The sequence below is a fragment of the Rutilus rutilus genome (genome assembly GCF_951802725.1).
Source record: "Rutilus rutilus genome assembly, chromosome: 3".
Taxonomy (NCBI): domain Eukaryota; kingdom Metazoa; phylum Chordata; class Actinopteri; order Cypriniformes; family Leuciscidae; genus Rutilus; species Rutilus rutilus.
In genome coordinates, this window is record NC_140211.1 from 47,920,739 (window position 1) to 47,941,282 (window position 20,544).

Sequence of the window (20,544 nt, forward strand, 5' to 3'; positions counted from 1 at the left end):
TTATGCTTTAACAGCAACATTACAGAAAAGTGAAATCCATTTAACCCCCCTTTATTACCTTCCATCCGTAATGGTCTCTTCTCTTCCTATTTTCATATTCAGATTGTAGCCATGTTTAACAGCGTTTATGGCTCATGCATCCAGGAGAATTTTCTTCAGATCTAACACTCCGATCTTGCCGTGGTCTTTCTTTTTCTGATTCACCCTCTCACCTAATTTCTTTACTCTTTCTTAAGCACTCCAACTGACTCTCAAGTTTCTGGTATCACATTAACAATTTCTAAAATTAACAATAAATTTTGTTCCTTCTCATCTATGATTAAATTCCTAAAAATCCGCCCTAGATTCTCAGATCACTTCCCCTATTTTCCTACCTACACTGTAAAAAATTTGTAACACTCCCAAATCAAAAATTTCAATTGACCGATAACATCTACATTTTTCAATTGGCCCAAGTGAAAATCTGTACATTTAATTTTAGAATTTACAGAATTTCACTTGGGCCAATTGAAAAATGTAGATGTTATCGGTCAATTGAAATTTTTGATTTGGGAGTGTTACAAATTTTTTACAGTGTAATGAAGCATCTCTCTCTAAAGCCTGGTTCAGGACTCATCTAGTTTCTGTCCTCAAAAGCTGCAGTTATCTCCCTCCCTGTATACCGGACACTCATTCAGGATTGGAGCAGCTACTACAGCAGCCGAACATGGCGTTCCTTCAGCTGCTATCAAGATCCTGGGAAGATGGTCTTCCTCTGCATTCGAGTCTAATATAAGACCTGATCTTAAGATCATTCTTGAAGCTCAGCAAGCTCTGCAGTAACGATTCAGGTATATCCCTATGCAACTACTGGTGGTGGTGCCATGCTCTATCTATCTGTCGATAGTTCAGTTTGCATAACTCGTGCTATGGCTTAGTTGCCGTTGTTCTATGTCACCTCATCTCTGTGTGGCTTTAGCGGCCTTGTGTATATCGGTGCCTTGCCTTTCCGCGTGCAGCAGTATGGCCCTCCGGGGCCCAGGTTCATGTGGTCTCAATGGCTCGTGGCATACTCTCGCCTCGCCCTCATGCCTATCGCGGTGGTATAGTCCTTCGGGGTTTAGGTCTAGTGACCTCGTCTATGCGTGTTTCGTTATGTGTGGCATTAGCAGCCTTGTGGCTCAGCGAGCCTCATCTACGTGAGGCTCAGGGTGGCATCGTCTACGTGTGGCTCAGCGTGGCCTTGTCTATGTGCGGCTCAGCGTGGCCTCGTCTATGTGCGGCTCAGCGTGGCATCGTCTATGTGAGGCTCAGCGTGGCATCGTCTATGTGCGGCTCAGCGTGGCCTAGTCTATGTGTGGCTCAGCGTGGCCTCGTCTATGTGTGGCTCAGCGTGGCCTAGTCTATGTGTGGCTCAGCGTGGCCTCGTCTATGTGCGGCTCAGCGTGGCCTCGTCTATGTGCGGCTCAGCGTGGCCTAGTCTATGTGCGGCTCAGCGTGGCCTAGTCTATGTGCGGCTCAGCGTGGCCTAGTCTATGTGTAGCTCAGCGTGGCCTAGTCTGTGTGGCTCTGCGTGGCCTAGTCTATGTGTGGCTCAGCGTGGCCTCGTCTATGTGTGGCTCAGCGTGGCCTCGTCTATGTGCGGCTCAGCGTGGCCTCGTCTATGTGCGGCTCAGCGTGGCCTCGTCTATGTGCGGCTCAGCGTGGCCTAGTCTATGTGCGGCTCAGCGTGGCCTCGTCTATGTGCGGCTCAGCGTGGCCTAGTCTATGTGCGGCTCAGCGTGGCCTAGTCTATGTGCGGCTCAGCGTGGCCTAGTCTATGTGCGGCTCAGCGTGGCCTAGTCTATGTGTGGCTCAGCGTGGCCTAGTCTGTGTGGCTCAGCGTGGCCTAGTCTGTGTGGCTCTGCGTGGCCTAGTCTATGTGTGGCTCAGCGTGGCCTCGTCTATGTGTGGCTCAGCGTGGCCTAGTCTATGTGCGGCTCAGCGTGGCCTCGTCTATGTGCGGCTCAGCGTGGCCTAGTCTATGTGCGGCTCAGCGTGGCCTAGTCTATGTGCGGCTCAGCGTGGCCTAGTCTATGTGTAGCTCAGCGTGGCCTAGTCTGTGTGGCTCTGCGTGGCCTAGTCTATGTGTGGCTCAGCGTGGCCTCGTCTATGTGTGGTTCAGCGTGGCCTCGTCTATGTGCGGCTCAGCGTGGCCTCGTCTATGTGTGGCTCAGCGTGGCCTAGTCATGCGTGGCCTCGTCTATGTGTGGCTCAGCGTGGCCTCGTCTATGTGCGGCTCAGCATGGCCTCGTCTATGTGCGGCTCAGCGTGGCCTCGTCTATGTGCGGCTCAGCGTGGCCTAGTCTATGTGTAGCTCAGCGTGGCCTAGTCTGTGTGGCTCAGCGTGGCCTAGTCTGTGTGGCTCTGCGTGGCCTAGTCTATGTGTGGCTCAGCGTGGCCTCGTCTATGTGTGGTTCAGCGTGGCCTCGTCTATGTGCGGCTCAGCGTGGCCTCGTCTATGTGTGGCTCAGCGTGGCCTAGTCATGCGTGGCCTCGTCTATGTGTGGCTCAGCGTGGCCTCGTCTATGTACGGCTCAGCATGGCCTCGTCTATGTGCGGCTCAGCGTGGCCTCGTCTATGTGCGGCTCAGCGTGGCCTAGTCTATGTGTAGCTCAGCGTGGCCTAGTCTATGTGTGGCTCTGCGTGGCCTCGTCTATGTGCGGCTCAGCGTGTCCTCCTCTATGCGTGGCTCAGTGCGGGCTCGTCTATGCGCATTCTAAAATAAAATAAAAAGCTTGTTAAAGTGTCAGCAAACGCATATATGTATTGCATAATTACAGCAGCAGGAAAGTATCTTGCATAAATGTATACCTTCACATTATATTTTATAGATTTACCGTTCCCTCGACGATATAAATGGAACTCTATAATAAACTATCAACCTACGAGAACTGATGCGTTCCATGTCTATCTTGCTGCTTGCTAACTCTTTTTATTTTTCCTTTCTATATTTTAGGTACTACACGATAGACGGCCGGCAGGTATTTTTCTTTTACCTGAAAAGAAAAGGCTGCGTTCCAGTGGAATTATTCTTCCACCAATTTTTGGGGGTCGGCTGCGCCCCTGCCTTCATCTTCAGGCAGGAAATGCTGAATCCGTACCCTCGGATTGCGAGTTACGGACTACGCCAAATACTTTATCGCATATATTGCTTGCTGGGTCATTAATAAATGCATGATTGTTACAATATCTTCTCCAGAGTCTTTCTGGTAGAAATGAAAGCTTTAGCATAAGTTCTGCCGGGAAGACTCAATTATTGCGTCACTTATTACCTTCTCATCTATCCAATCATGTTCTAATACTAGAAGTATAAAGGACCCGTACTTACACTTGTCTGAGTTCGCAGATGCTGAACGCTTTCACTCACCACCATCCACCCCACCACCACACAAGATGGTTTCTTTCCTCCACCAACAAGATGGTTTCTTCCCTCCATCTTCTCTACCACCGCAGGATGGTCCCTTCCCCTCCAACCTCCCCACCACCACCAGGACGGTCCTTTCCAATACCTCACAGGGGGTCGGCTGCGTATGGGATGAATATAGTATCAAAATGATTAACACGTGCAAGCACACTTATCAATGAACTTGATACATGTTGCAGAAATGTTTTATCCATGCCTTTCAACTTGCGTGTGCAAAATTCAAAATTGAATGAATGTGAAGCAATTTGTACAAATAGAGACATTTTTGTGCATAAAAATGTTTTCCTTTGTATTAGTGTATCATAATTTGCGCATGCAACAAAGATGTGCATGTGTGGATCAGGTGACACGTGTGCATTCATTGACGTCTTTTCTGAGTCGATCTCATTTGATTCATTTGGATTTTGAGACTTTCTTTTCGCGGTTTTTAAGCATTTCACAACCCACACACAAACAACTACAAATGAATAGGCCTGGTGCTAATTATTAATGTGTGCACAACTACCCATCTATTTGACAAATTCACAAATGTGCGTCACTACATTTAAACTAATACAATACAACTTGTGTGTGCAAAATCCAAAATCACATGAATGTGCAACATTTTGTACAAATAGAAACATAGTTGTTAATACAAAACCTCGATTTTGTATTAATGTAGGCCAGAATTTGTGCATGCAACAAGTAAGATGTGCATTTGTGGATCAGATGACACGCGTGCATTCATTGACTCGTTTCTGAGTCGATCCTATTTGATTCATTTGGATTTTGAGACTTTCATTTCGCGGGTTTCGCCTTACACGATCCACACACAGATGTCTGAGAAAACCTGCTACCACTAGATGGCAGTATTCTGCTAAAACAGACAACGGCAGCATAATCAAGCGTTCTTCCCCATTTAAGACGCTTAATGAGAGTGATATTGAAGCACCAAATTTAGTACACAATATAGGCCTACCTTATTAATAAAGCATACTTTATAGAGGCAAACATATTACATCAGATTATGAACAACACCCATAGAAAACCATTATAAAACGCTTAACGTGCAATCGCGCGTTGCATGTTCAATAAGGTGTATTGGCTACTGAGTTTAAATATCACCGTCTTACTGCATTGATGTTAAGCTTTTTCTTTATAATATGCTCGGGAGGAAAACTATATAGCCTACAGACAAGAGCCTACATGAACGCGACGCGCAGCGTTTAAAGTTAATAAAATTTTCCTTCCTGTTAAAAAAAACTTGAAATTTCGCAGTTGCGTTCAAATTATATGCTTATTTTTATCTGACTACACATTGTATATATAGTATACAAGCTTTGGAATTTGAAAATGTCTGTTTTTAAATGTTAAAGATGATTTTCGCAGTACATTTGTTTTCCCTTGACCCTTAAAGGGACACTCCACCCATTTGCATTAAGCTTTGCATTGTTAGAAACCCAGTCATACTATTGAATGGTCGTGCAACACTCTCTCATTTTCCCCTGAGACGGGAGAAATCCGTTATTTACCTTTTACACTTCCTCCTACAATGACGCAAAAATCGCCATTTTGCGTCATTGTAGGAGGAAGTGTAAGAGGGGGGGATTTCTGTTGAGACTACAAGCACTAGTTCCTCATCTTTCCCAGGGGGCGGGACCCGCTCACGCTACAGACCTATTACAGATCAGTGGGTGGGACTTTACTCTCTGAAACTGAAAGCAATATCCTCCATCTTGTTTGAAGCTAAGCTAACAGGCGCTGTGGAGACAGATGTAAAGTTATGACAATAGCGGAGGAGAGTGCTCAATATGATATAGAAGAAGAGGATTTCGGAAGTCTGATGCTTGAATCAGGTGTTTGTGGCTACCTTTACAAGCCGCATTATAGCGAAGACCTGCCTGCCGCGGACGAGGAGCCCGGACTGGCTCGAGTTAGGGCGGACTGGTGGCGCCGGTGATCTCACTATGCAACTCATAGACTGTAAGATGCAACTACGAACACAGAGATAGAGTCCATCTGCGGCAAAGAATTTCAACGATGACAATTTCTCCTGGACGAAATCTCTGAATCAGACGAGGACACGGACGTTTGTGTTGAGAACTATCCTAGTTTCGCACCGCATATGTTCTGACTGAACATCCAGGTACCATGCAATAATTCACCTTTTCGAAAGAAATACAAACGAGGAGTAATGAGTTCGCCAACTAACTAGACATTTTGTGTGAATGTGAAATGAATTTCAAGCTCTGGTGGTAGCTAGCCTTGTAGACGGAAGAGTGATTTCTCTTATAGGCAGATATGCGCTTTCTGGATTAGTGGGAGTGGCTTGCGGAGCTGTGCAATGTGGTGCATTATGGGAGTTGTTGTCTTTCATACAAATGCGTCCTGAAGTTATTTTTTGTCTTTCCTCGGTCACGAAGGCACCAAATTCAAAATTTATTTTACATTTCGACTACATATATGACCCACTTTAAATAAAAAACAATGTTCAAATGGGTGGAATGCCCCTTTAAGCCACTGTTATAGGCTATAGTCTGACTATAGCACGATGAGTTTTAACAATATGCAACCATTGTATATCGACATGAAATATTAATTGAAAATCAACTGTCCCTACGTGTGTATAGCTGCATATTTCTACATGAGAATGCTTTGACGCGCTAACCACAGCTCATGATGCACAAGGGAACGCCTGCCAATTCCACTAACTGCGTTAAAACGTATAATTTGTTTTAATTCAAATTACTTTTAATATTTAAAAACAGACATTTTCAAATTCCAAAGCTCGTAGAAGGTTCCTGTAAGACTGACTTACAAGTAAAATTTGGACAATACTTCCCTTCATGTATGTAGCCTGTATTCTGCAGAAAAATACTGTAATTCACCAAAAGGGGTTTTTCATGTTCAAAATGGTTGTAGTATGTTCCTAGTGACTAGACTGGCTTACTACAGGTGAAATTGTCCCAATACCTCCCTTCATGTAGCCTATTTACAGTAAACAATTATTATTTTATACAAAAATTACTGTAATTAACCAAACGGGTTTTTGGTGACTTACTACAGGTGAATAATGCAAAATTTCACCTGACTTATCACTAGGAACGTACTACAACCTTTGGAACATGAATAGAAAAACAATTTACAGTAATTTAAAAATTTTTACTGTTCAATCGAGATATTGGCTGGACATACAGTAACAGTAGGCTAAGTCAGTCTGCCCACTAGGCATTTACTATAACCTTGGAGGTATGTTCATTTGAATGAATGACTGGACGTTTATATTTTTTTGACTGTGAGTGGAATTTGCAGATGGTCCCTTTATAAAATGGGCGAATATCAAACCTAAAACTTACTTCACTGCGCTCTCGGACCAGATGCTCTCCCATACACATGCAAAGTTAAACGCAACTGCAGAATTTCATGTTAAGCTTTTTCTTTTTAACAGGCTCAGGAAGGAAAATTGGATTAACTTGAAACGCCGCGCGTCGCGTTCATGTAGACTCTTGTCTGTAGGCTATATAGTTTTCCTCCCGAGCATATTATAAAGATACATATACAATGCAGTAAGACGGTGATATTTAAACTCAGTAGCCAATACACCTTATTGAACATGCAACGCACGATTGCACGTTAAGCGTTTTATAATGGTTTTCTATGGGTGTTGTTCATAATCTGATGAAATAATGTTTGCCTCTATAAAGTATGCTTTATTAATAAGGTAGGCCTATATTGTGTACTAAATTTGGTGCTTCAATATCACTCTCATTAAGCGTCTTAAATGGGGAAGAACGCTTGATTATGCTGCCGTTGTCTGTTTTAGCAGAATACTGCCATCTAGTGGTAGCAGGTTTTCTCAGACATCTGTGTGTGGATCGTGCAAGGCGAAACCCGCGAAATGAAAGTCTCAAAATGCAAATGAATCAAATAGGATTGACTCAGAAACGAGTCAATGAATGCACGCGTGTCACCTGATCCACAAATGCTCATCTTACTTGTTGCATGCACAAATTCTGGCCTACATTAATACAAAATCGAGGTTTTGTATTAACAACTATGTCTTTATTTATACAAAATGCTGAACATTCATGTGATTTTTGGATTTTTCACACACAAGTTGTATTGTATAAGTTTAAATGTAGTGACGCACATTTGTGAATTTGTCAAATAGATGGGTAGTTGTGCACACATTAATAATTAGCACCAGGCCTATTCATTTGTAGTTGTTTGTGTGTTGGTTGTGAAATGCTTAAAAACCGCGAAAAGAAAGTCTCAAAATCCAAATGAATCAAATGAGATCGACTCAGAAAAGACGTCAATGAATGCACACGTGTCACCTGATCCACACATGCACATCTTCTTTGTTGCATGTGCAAATTATGATACACTAATACAAAGGAAAACATTTTTATTCACAAAAAATGTCTCTATTTGTACAAATTGCTTCACATTCATTCAATTTTGAATTTTGCACACGCAAGTTGAAAGGCATGGATAAAACATTTCTGCAACATGTATCAAGTTCATTGATAAGTGTGCTTGCACGTGTTAATCATTTTGATTCTATATTCATCCCATAGCTGCACCCCTGCCTTCATCTTCAGGCAGGAAATGCTGAATCCGTACCCTCGGATTGCGAGATACGGACAGGGCCTACGCCAAATACTTTATCGCATATATTGCTTGCTGGGTCATTAATAAATGCATGATTGTTACAATATCTTCTCCCGAGTCTTTCTGGTAGAACTTGATAAATGTTGCAGATATGTTTTACTATGCACAAACGAAATTAATGTCTTTCAACTTATGTGCAAAATTCAGAAGTAAATGAATGTGCAGCAATTTGTACAAATAGAGCGTCTGTAGGCCTACTCTACATGTTGTAGCCATTAAATAAGCTCATTTAGTTTCATATTTGTTAAAATATTATAATGTCGTTTTTTTCCATCTATGTTGAATATGAAAAGTGAACAGCATGAGTAAGATAGGATGCGCAATATATCGAGAGACATGGAGTGGGTCAGACATGATTTTGACCACTTCATGAAGTTTTGTTTTGTAGAAAGCCTTTCTTTAAAGTGAATTTCGTTTTGTATAAATTGTATCTTAATTTTAATAAATTTTTCATCAACGATTTGCCTGTATTTTAAAAATAAGAAGCAAATATTGCAGACAATATAATCATGGAGGCGCTGGCGCTGCGGTCACTTGCATTGCACGTGAACTGGAGCGCATCTCATCATAAATTAACCGAAATTCAGTGTATGCCTCACAGACATGAGAAATATATCTAAAGAAAGCTTGAAATGTCTTTAAACGAAACAATTCAAAACGAAAAGAAATAGGTTACTCTCTGACTATGTAATCCATGATGTGCATTTCTCTCTATAGGCACGTTCGCAGATATGGCGATCGTCAACTTCATCTTTGCAGCCGGCACTGTTTATTAATAAAAATAAATGCACACGTGTCACCGGATTTACAAATGCACATCTTGCTTGTTGCACGCACACATATTATGTATATTACGAAATAACGAGATATTATGTTGAAATAACATTATTAATAATAATAAATCTTTAAGAATATTTGATTGAATGCTGAATGTTGTGCTTGTTCAATTTAATAAAATTAATACTTTAATTGTGATAATTAGAATAATTGAATATTAAATATTAAGTGGCCAATGTTTGCTCATTTATTAATAGTATTTATATATAATATATCTAGCACCCCCTCAGCACCTGCGTTAAAAAATGATCTGGCGCCACCCCTGGTTATAACGGCCCACGTATTAAAAAATGGTCGGGTTTAAATCGGGCTCGGGCTCATAATTAAAGTTAATGTGTCGGGCTGGGCTCGGACACAATGTGCACGGGCTCGGGTAGGGTCGGGCTTGATTTTTTGGGCCCGATCTAAGCTCTACACCCAATGTCTTTAGTTACAGATTAGATAAAAAATGTTCAGGAACAAAACAAGTACCTAGCAATATTCTGTTTAAAATGTAAGTTACAATAACTTTAAATTTCCTTTTAAACTTCCTTTAAAAGCATTATCACACAATTATACTGCCTCCTTGATACTACTGCTCAGAAACGATCCAAGTCATGTTGTTGTTGTTGTTGTTTTTTTGTTTTGTTTTTACTGTTACATTGCTTTACATGTATGCATATATATTTTTCAAATTAATGAATAAATTAAGAGGTAAGCCTAAATATTTGTGTCAAGAAATGAAACAAAAATCAACTAAAAACTGTAAAAAAAACACAACTACAAAAAATCAGAAAGGGAGCAGTGCATTCAGGGTTAAATTCAGGACTGTTTCACATATTATACATTATATGAACTTTTTAGCACGGAAAGTTATTAAACTTAATAGATTTAATTATCCTCTACTTAAAATAATGAGTACTGTGAAATTTTAGAATGGTCATCTAAAAATGGTCATTCTACATGTAGGCGGAGTCAATTCAAAATGGATTCTGAGGGGAGAAGCACATGGAAAGGTGAGTTGGTGCTTGTTTGTCAGTTTGTTTTATTTTTTAATTGCTTAATATACATTAATCGATTGTGTAGTAATCAGATTAAATAACTTAGCATTACATGGTGATATTGGATGTGATGTGATGTTATTTTATTTAAATTGTTGGATTGTGCTAATCAAAATTAGCAGTCTAGAATTTGCAAGTTACTGATTTTTGGCTGCATGTATTCAATAAAGAAAAGTTTATGTTTTAGATATTGTTATTGTGTGTACAATTTAGGGAGGAAAAATGTTATAGATTACTGATTTATATTTGGATGTTTAGATAGATGTTATATTTTATATATATATATATTTTTTTGATTTCTTTAGATTAAAATGTTATATATAAATCTTTATAGCAAGAATTTAGTAGGTTTATATTATTTTCTTCATTTGCAGTGCTTGTTTTGTGGAATGAGACATGTAGATTCATATTATTTTCTTTATTTGCAGGATTTGTTTTCTGGAATGAGATATACAATGGAAATGTGAGTATTGTGTTTTTTGTGGCAGTGTCACTTAAAACATGGAAGCCGCACCAGAACTAGTCCAATTCCATGCCTTCACACAAACTGTTTGTGTTCATTCAAGTTATTTAATGCATTAAAAATGAATTTAACAAGAAACAATTCCCAACATATTGATGCAAACCAAACAATTATTCCTTTAACACATTAACCAAAGCCCAATGTATTTAACTTTTTTTTTTTTTCTTTCACAGATCAATGCAGAGTTTAATCGCATCACAGTCAAAAGCATCAAGCAAGTATTCTTCTTACCGCTTGACCAACATGCTGCTCGAAACAAAACAAAAATGGCAGTTGAAAAGAGACTTTCAAATCTATGGTAAGCTTGTCAATGCTTCTTTCTTAAACAAAATTCTGGTACTGTTTTAGCTCAGTTTTTTATTTCATTATATGTTGTAACATGCATTTCATTATATGTTGTAACATTAGATTTAGATTTGTTAGAGCTAATTTAATATTCCATTTTAAACTTTTTTTTTTCAGAGCACTGTCATCACTGCTATGTGCACAGTTCTTCATTATGGAAGCATATGGGTAGCAAATTTCAATTTGAAATGTAATATGCAAAATGACAATGCAATATGTAAAATGGCAATGCATTTCTGTATTTAAATTTTAATTTTCCAATACATTTGTGCAACGTTTAGTGCAAAATGAAAATGAAAATTCAATTATATAATTTACATTTGCCATTTCATACACTAGTTTTAATATGCAAATTGAATACATATTTTAACGCTTTATAAGTTGCAAAATTAAAATTAAAATGTATTACAGAAATGATTAGATATGTTTAACATGTTCAAGCAAAACCTGTAGCAAAATTGTAATTTAAATGTTATTTTTTCTTAATTGCATTTGCACTCACAGTTAAGACACTTGCGATTGCATTTCCATTTAGTGTCCCGCAATGAATGTAGCAAAATTCAATGTGCAATTTGAAAATGCATTCTGAGCCGATCACGTGTCCGCCCCGCCCTGTCAATCAACTGCGTTGCTCGGCAACAGGTAAACATACGCTATGGTGCGTATTTTGAGGTGTTGGAAGGAAACACGGCGGCGGCAGAGCTGATACGAGTTACCAGAGCCCGTCTACGGAGAGCCTGTCCACTCCCTAGTAAGCCCTATTGTACCGAATTTTGGTTGTAGTACCACCAGAGTTCCACTGGGGGCGCTCGCCATGAGTGCAAAATGAATGGGAGTCAATGGGGCTAGACGGCTAAATTTGTCTCTTTCACCCGATTGCCGTTGAGAAATCTCAGATGTGATTGTAGATTTTGCAAGTTCAACATGGGTTTTAGGTCGAAAGTTGAATGAACGAGTACTTATGTCGTTTTGATTTCTTACAGGTTGAGTTGTTGTTGCCCATAACACGCTAGCATTCTGCTAATGACGTCAGCATTCTGATGTCATTGACATTTTGAAAGACTTTTTTAAAGCAAATAAGTGACTCTAAAAAATCTAACACCCAGCAATGTGTAATTTCTTTGCATCTCCCTTCGAATACAACATTCAAATTACTAGACAAAAAATTATATCCTGAGAAAAGTGGATTTTGAGGGGTATACCGCCATTGACCTCCATTCATTCTGCACTCGTCCTGTGAGCGCCCTCATATGGAATCAGAGTGGAACTGCAACCAGTTCAGAAGCCGGAAGTGTAGTGAGAGTGAAACTTCTCGCCATATTAGACATTCTCTGGAGTTACATTCACTAGCAGATGAAGTGGAGCGTGAACAGAGAAATGGTAGTGTTTCCGAAGATTATTACGTGCCTGCAGGCATAGGCGCCGATTTATGTTTTTCTCCGTGGGTGCTCAAGGGCGCACGCCATTTAAAAAAAAAAAATGCATTTCAGAACCTTAGGTAATGGACAGCGGCCGATACAAACAAACACCACAGCTATATTAAAATAAAAAGTGAGCAACTCTTTTTAAGTGGAAGGAAGCTACTTTTTTTTTCCTCACGTGAAACCTTTTGGAAAACGCGGATGACTCAAGTCATTAGTTGGGTTATTAAAATAACGAAATTATTGTTTTTAAGTTGAAAATAACATTTTTGTAAGGAGAAATTTTAAAATAAAAAGTGTATAACTTTTTAAGTGGAAGGAAAAAGCTACTTATTTTTTTGCGAAATTGCCTAGTGTATATTTTCAATTCGCAATTTCAATTTGAAGGGAAATGGAAACGCGGCTAATGTCACAAGTCCACACAGTAAAAAAAAAAGATTTGTTGACTTACCATTGAGGTTAATTCTTTAGGAGGAACGTGTCTCTGCGTACAGCAGTGCGCTTGATGAAATTATCAGCGATGATGTCCAGGTCCTGCTGTCGAGCCACTTCTTTGTGAGAGTTCATTATAACGATGTGATTTAGTCGGGCTTGCCCCATTGTTGACCGTAGATAAGTTTTCAGTCGGCGCATCCCAGAAAATGACCTCTCTGAGCAGCAAGAAGTTACAGGGACAGTCAGAGCCAGTTTCAAAAGTTTTGTGACTTCTGGTAGTAATGTTCTCAAGTACTCGCTTCCATCTCCTTTCATGAAGTTATATACATCTTGAAAAGTTTTAAGATGAACACCTTTCTGTTTTGCCAAGTCCAAACACATGTCTCTATGCAATGTCAGCCTGCTTCCATCCAGATCATCCCCATAGAACTGAATAATGTCTGTACAGTCGGCCTTCCCGGTTACAAAATCTTCAACATCTTGCATGTGTTTGAATACAGAAGGATTAAATCTGCAGTTCAGAGATGTTGATGCTGTATCCATGACCTCGAAGTACTGCTGTCGGTACATTGCCTCTGGTGTTTGAAAACTGTGTGCCGCCGCACCTCCACTGTCCAATCGCCGGGGGATTTTTCTTTGTCTGGGCACATTTGGGCTATCCAAGTCAAGGACATGCGCTTCTGCTGTGGTATTTATCCAAAATTCTTGGAATCCGTCACGAAGACACTTAATGTCTTCTCTCAGTGTGTCAATCAGCTGCCTAGCTTTCTGTAGGTGCAGCTGGCTGTTTTGTAGTGCAACATTGACCGTTTCCATGCGAGAGAAGAATTTCAGCATTAGTTTCAAGGAGAAAAAGGTGCTAAATTTCAGCAGGTGCGTTAGAAGACCGTTTGCTTTCCCTCCTACCTCTCCCCTTTCTTTTTCAGACAGGTCCTCCAGAAATTCCAGCAGCACACTGTAGTTGGATGCAATGGATTGTAACGAGGCCGTTTTCAAGGTCCATCTGGTAGGGCACAGAGGTCTAAGAGATGAAGCGTTGTTGTCTTGAAACTCCTTGAACCAGGCCAGTCGCTTTGGTGAATTTCTGATGAGCGTGACCAGGTCACGAATATTTGTCAAAAAGTTGCGACACGCAGGAATGTTTTTCGGAGACATCATGCACAACCAAATTCACAACATGTGCGGTGCAATGGATGTACTGTGCGCGAGGCTCCAGCGCCTGCATGCGAGCCTGCAGACCTGTTCGAATACCGGACACATTTGATGCGCCGTCATAGCACTGTCTTCTGCATTTATTGACTGGCAGGGCGAATCTCATCAGAACGTCTTTTAAAAGCTGAAAAAGTGTGTCTGCTGTTGTTTTTGATGTCTCATAAAATCCTAAGAAACGTTCTTCTGGCTCCAGATTTTCAGTCACATAACGTAAGCAAACAGACACTTGTTCTTTGACCGTAATATCGGTTGTCTCATCCATAATTACAGAAAAAAACCCAGCAGACTGTACTTCTCCAATTAGCTTTCTCAAGACATCATGAGCCATCATTTCTGTCATCTCGTTTAGGATGTCATGAGAGAGCCACTTGTTCTCCTGACGAGCCACCCATGACTTTAATTCTGGGATATCTTTAGAACGCACATATAGCATCTGCATAAAATTTGACTCTTGGTCAGTGTTTCCTCTAATGGCCACTCCCTGACAGGAAAGAAATTGGAGAGTAGAAAGAATAGCCAGCAAAGCGATTCTGGCATCAACCATCTGCCTTTGTTTACCAGCAGAGAGCGAAGCAGCGACATTAACACCTGCATTAGTAGCTGCCATAATGCTAGTGGCAGTGCGATGCAAATTGCACTTTTCGTGTGATCGAAATCGTTCGAGTGCTTTAGTCCAGCTCGAAAAACCATCTTGAGTGAAAGCTTTTAAAGATTCTTGGTCGTGGGTTGATGATGGAAGAGGGACATTCATGTGTTTAGCTGTAGTACAGATGTTACAAAACACTTTGTTTTTTGTGGCGTCATAAGCTATCCAGGGAAATGTTTCTTTCCAACTAGCCTGGTATGTTCTTCCCTTGTTATGTCGTCGTCCATCTTCATTGCTGCTCCTAGCGTCACAGCTCCTAGCGTCGCTGTTCCTAGCCTCGCTGTTCCTAGCCTCGCTGTTCTTAGCCTCGCTGCTCCTATGTGCTTCTGAGAGGGCACTTGTGGTGGATGTCGATATATCAATACTAATAGGTTTGTCTTTTTTTATAACAAATCTGTCCATTTTAGTCTGATTAATGATTAGTGATTACGGAAAGCAGTAAATGATTACATACTCGCACGGCACTGTATAGTGGGGGATGGAGCGGGGTCACTAAAGACAGGCGTTTTCAGAAACGCTGTGATTGGTGGATAGGATATGGAACATGCATGCGATGCGACTGGTTATGTCACTGTCACTGACAACAACATAACCAATCACAGTGTGGCAGACGCTTCATAGCGCCAACTGCAATGTTTAATTTTAAATGAATGTAGCCTACTGGCAGTCTGGCACTGGCACACGTGTGTGCTCGGTATTTTCCGTGGGTGCTCGGTATTTTCCGTGGGTGCTCGAGCCCCGGAGCACCCACGGTATCGGCGCCTATGCCTGCAGGTGATAGAACCAGTACGATGTTGGACCGTCTGGGAGAATGTTCTGCCTTATCAGGCGTCAACATATGCTGAGCTGCTGTTGTCTGATGCTGGACTGTGTTTATGGTTTTGTTTTGTATAAAATATTCTCATTGTCTGATACATGCTTATCTTTATTCTTATTACTATTAACTTTAATACCCAATAATGTTGGAGATCCTATAGTTTTCCCTTACAAATGCATAGGCCTATTACTCTGTGATCACAAAGCTCCGTTGGTATTCGGTATTAATAGCGAAAAACGTGACCGCTCTTTTAATAACTGACTGTAATGTTCAATAAAGTGACGAATGTGATGTGTGTGACCATCTCTGTTTGCAGCTGTATAATCATAAAATATGAGGCAGACATGCGATTCGAATCCCCTTTCTATTTTATAAAGAATATTGAGGGTATTAATCATAGACTGTAAAAAATATTATGCCAAGGAATCTGACGGGTCAAATTCATCGACCTAGCCTTTTTTGGGTGAATGTGGAGCAGGTCGAGGGGTGGTGACGTCATCGTCTATAATTCAGTGTCTAATATTTTAAACAACGAAGCAGCACACGAAACTTTAACCTGCACAAACGATCGCACAAACAAACGAGACTATTTTGGGTGAATGTGGAGCAGTAGGGGGGCTGAGTGAACTCAGAATGACCAATAAATATTATTTTAATATTTAAGAAACCAAAGCAGCACAAAATAAACGTTTATCAGCGCAAATTAGCACAAACATATGAGAATTTTGGGTGAACGTTGAGCGGGTGACGTCATATAATTCGGTCTAATATTTCAAAAACTGAAGCAGCTGCACAAACAAAACCGGCACAAACCGAACAAGATCTATTTTATTTGGAGCATGTGGAGGCCTGGGTGACAGAATTACCTATAAATATTATTTTACTATCTAAAAAACAGAAGCAGCACAAACAAACAAAAATTACAGCACAAACGAAGTAAAACGATTGAGCCTATTTTGCGTTGGGGGCGGGGCCAACTGCACGCAGTGATTGACAGGGCGGGCACGTGATCGGCTCAGAATGCATTTTCAAATTGCACATTGAATTTTGCTACATTCATTGCGGGACACTTAATGGAAATGCAATCGCAAGTGTCTTAACTGTGAGTGTAAATGCAATTAAGAAAAAATAACATTTAAATTACAATTTTGCTACAGTTTTTGCTTGAACATGTTAAACATATCTAATCATTTCTGTAATACATTTTAATTTAAATTTTGCAACTTATAAAGCGTTAAAATATGTATTCAATTTACATATTAAAACTAGTGTATGAAATGGCAAATGTAAATTTTATAATTGAATTTTCATTTTCATTTTGCACCAAACGTTGCACAAATGATGGGAAAATTAAAATTTAATTACAGAAATGCATTGCCATTTTACATATTGCATTGTCATTTTGCATATTACATTTCAAATGGAATATTGCTACCCATATGCTTCCATACTTCATGGCCTTCCTCTCATTCTTGGAGAAGAAACCTGTTTTTTTGTTTGTTTGTTTTTTCAAATAAATGTTTAAAGGTAACTTTCTATATTTCATTATAAACTTTGATTCCCCACACCTTCATTACATATAGGAATTCAATATGCTTAATTCAACTCTCTTATCATTTTGTCGAATGCAAGTTCTTAATTATTATACTTTTTTTTTGTCTATGTTTCATACAATACTTGAACAACCATAATTAATCTCTGCTGGTTGTACGTAGACTTGCTACCAATTGTTATATGGATTTTGGATATGGATTTTCATTTGTAATGTAACCAGAATTTTAATACTGCTGTTCCTGTTTTTTTTTTGGACTGAAAAACCTGGACTGTGATTGACACACCGCGATTCTGACCGAGACAAGGGAAGATTCTCCCTCCACAAGCACTATTTGGAGTCTTCTTGCACAGCAATATTATAGATGGAGCCATAGTCATGGATGATCTTGAAAACTTTCCAGGTGCCATGTGCCTAATTTTTATGCTGATTTATCCACTAAATTCTGAGTTTTTCTTTCCTTGGGACACAAATCTCTAAAACCAAAATTGCATTCCCTTAAAAACCTTCTGTTGATGTAAGCAAAGGCTGTTTGAGATTGTGTTAAAGGTATAGATCACCTAAAATGTAAATTCTGTCATCAGTTTGTCACTCTCATGTTATTCCAAACCCATAATACTTTGGTTAGTCTTTGAAACACAAGTTAATATATTTTTTATGAAAACCAGAGAGGTTTCTGACCCTCCATTAAAAGTCATGGTAACCAAAACTTAAAAGATGCAAGAAGGTCATTAATATGCTAAAAGCAAATGGATTAATTTTACAATACCTTTTATAACCTTTTTGGATCTTTTAAGTTTTGTTTACCTGGACTTTCAATGGAGGGACAGAAATCTCTTAGATTTCATTAAAAAATATCTTAATTTTTGTTTCAAAGTCTAACCAAAGTCTTACGAGTTTGGAACGTCATGAGGGAGAGTAAATAATGAAATAATTAAACATTTTGGGTGAACTAACCCTTAAAGCTTGTTGTTGCGCTAAAGTCAACATTCTTTTTGATTAAAGTGTTCAAAGGTGAAAAATGTATATATATATTTTAAATATACATTTTACTTACTTCTGTTAAATATGTTTTTTTAAGTGACAAAATTAAGCAAACATTGATTTTTACTGGGTCAGGTTCAGTTTCTTGTCAAAAGATTGTCAATATTCTTTGTTTATTCATCAGTCATGATTTGTTGTAATGCATATTGTTACATTAATGAAATTTGTTTCTAATGTAAGGGGTGCCAGAATGGCATTGTTAGGTACATTGTAATGCCTGAAGAAAATTGAGTAATAAATAATGTTTTGCCTAAGAGCTGTTGTTGCTTTTTGTCTTAACATATTTTTTTAGTTCAGCTTACTTGAAAATGTTAAGGCAATCGGTTTCTTAAGATTTTCCTAGTAATGTGAACACTAATGTGCAGTGTGTGATTTTTAGCGGCATCTAGTGGTGAGGTTGCGAATTGCAATCAAATATTCACTCACTTCACATCCCTCAAATTTCAAACTCGAATGAGAAGCTACGGTGGCCGACGTAGGATCGGAAGATGTCGTCGTCTGCTTCTCATTCAAGTTAGTGATGAAACGCGCTCTGTAGCGCTGTTTGTTCGCTGTCGGCTACGGTAGAAACATGACGTCACAATATGTCGACCTTCATAGAAGGGGTGGCCGCGGTTATGTAGATATAAATGACTCATTCTAAGGTAATAAAAACATAACGGTTCATTAAGTAAGGTCTTTATACACCACTGAAAACATAGTTATGGATCTTATATAGCATTTCTGTCAATAGATCCTCAGAATTATCACACATTGCACCTTTAACACAACTAATGATTTTGAGTTAACAGTACTTGACCAACAAGTTTTCTTTACTTAAGTTAATTAAGTTTTGCCAACTAAAAATGAATACACTACTTTACTTTACTTAGAAATGTTAAGGCAATCGGTTTCCTCACTTTTTCTAAGTAAAGTCAACTTATTACATTTTACAGTGCTGTTATACGGAAAACAGCAGCATGAATGTTCTTTAAATATTCAATTTTTGTTATCCATAAAAAAAGCCCCATTGTATTCATTTTAAATTAAACAAGTAAATATCCACATAACTTTTATTTTTGGGGTATTCCTTATTCTAAAATCAAAGTTCTGACAGCAGGAGATGTCCAAAACCACTGACCACCACACCATGATTACCCACAATCCCTCTGATGTCTCACCCCACAGATAGTGGCGGCTTATCTGCTCTGAGCTTCAATCACTCAATAATGAGAGAGGAAATGGAGGGTGTTGGGAAATTAAAAAGGAAACTCTTGGCTGAAGTTGATAAATAGCTGCTGAAACTCATTAGTGACACAGTGTTTGTATGTGTGTGTGTACAGGTTTGGATTGTGCAGCCCAAAATGTTGCTACTACAGACGCTGAAAAAATCCTGGCTTATTCTTTTTCTTTCCAACATTGGTGTTGAAATTTTTTTTCTGGTGGTGGACCTCGATTAAGCTACATGGGGTGCATTCAGGATTAGGAATGTGCCCGAAGCCTAACTCCTAATTTAGAAAGGCACGGAAAATGAATAACACATTTTACAGAGCCCTTAACCCTCTGGGGTCTAAGGTGTTTTTGGGGCCCTTGGGATGTTCTGACATGCTCTGACATTTGTGCTTTTTTCAGTTATTTATAAACATGATGGCAAAGGTGTAAATTCACTCTATATAGCACAAACAGGGCTACCATAATATGTGAGCAACAAGAATGTAGATGTTTGTATTTTTAAGAGAATAATGTTTATGCGTGGTTATTGGAAAAAATAAAAATGAAAGTTGCTGAAATAAGACCACAAAACTCATACTAAATATGTGTCAATAAGACTTTTGACTAATGGATGTTGTCGCGTCGAGTTTTGGCTTCAAAATTATGTGAAAATAGTCTTGCTTTATCGTTCACAAAAAACAATACATTGATTTAAATTGTGTAAGGGAGTAGTTTACACCTGAGAATACAATGTCCCACCCACTCTGCATAATGAGCCATTCCTAGAGATTGGCATGGTTTTATTTCAGTTAGCCTAATAGCTAGTTTGATTTGCATTGAGAGATGATCTTATGGAAAGTACCCCATGCCAATCTCTAGGTATGGTGAAGGCTATGTGATGATGTGGGGCTATTTTAATTCCAAAGGCCAAGGGAACTTTATCAGGATGCATAGTATCCTAAACAAAAAATTAAAAAAAATACTTAAAAATAAAAATCTGCCTGCCTCTATGGGAATTTAACATAGGGGTGTCCAAACTTATGCACCCTGTATTTTAAGGAAGAACATTTATTTATTTACGATACATTATTCATTCACAAAGAAAATTGGTGTCCTTAAAGGTTGGATTTTTCCTAATTTTTTTAATTAAGGCATTAAGTTCAATTTCCAAAAGATGATTTTTTATTCCTCTTTTTAGTCAACTTTAGCATGGGTGTCTAAACTTATGCATAGCACTGTATATATATATATATATATATATATAACATATGAGCAGAAATTGCTAAACAAAAGCTTATTTGATGTGGCAGTATATTCTACAGTAAAAACTGTACCCAAATCTAGTCAACAAAATGTTGTCTTTCATATTTCGCCTGACTGTAA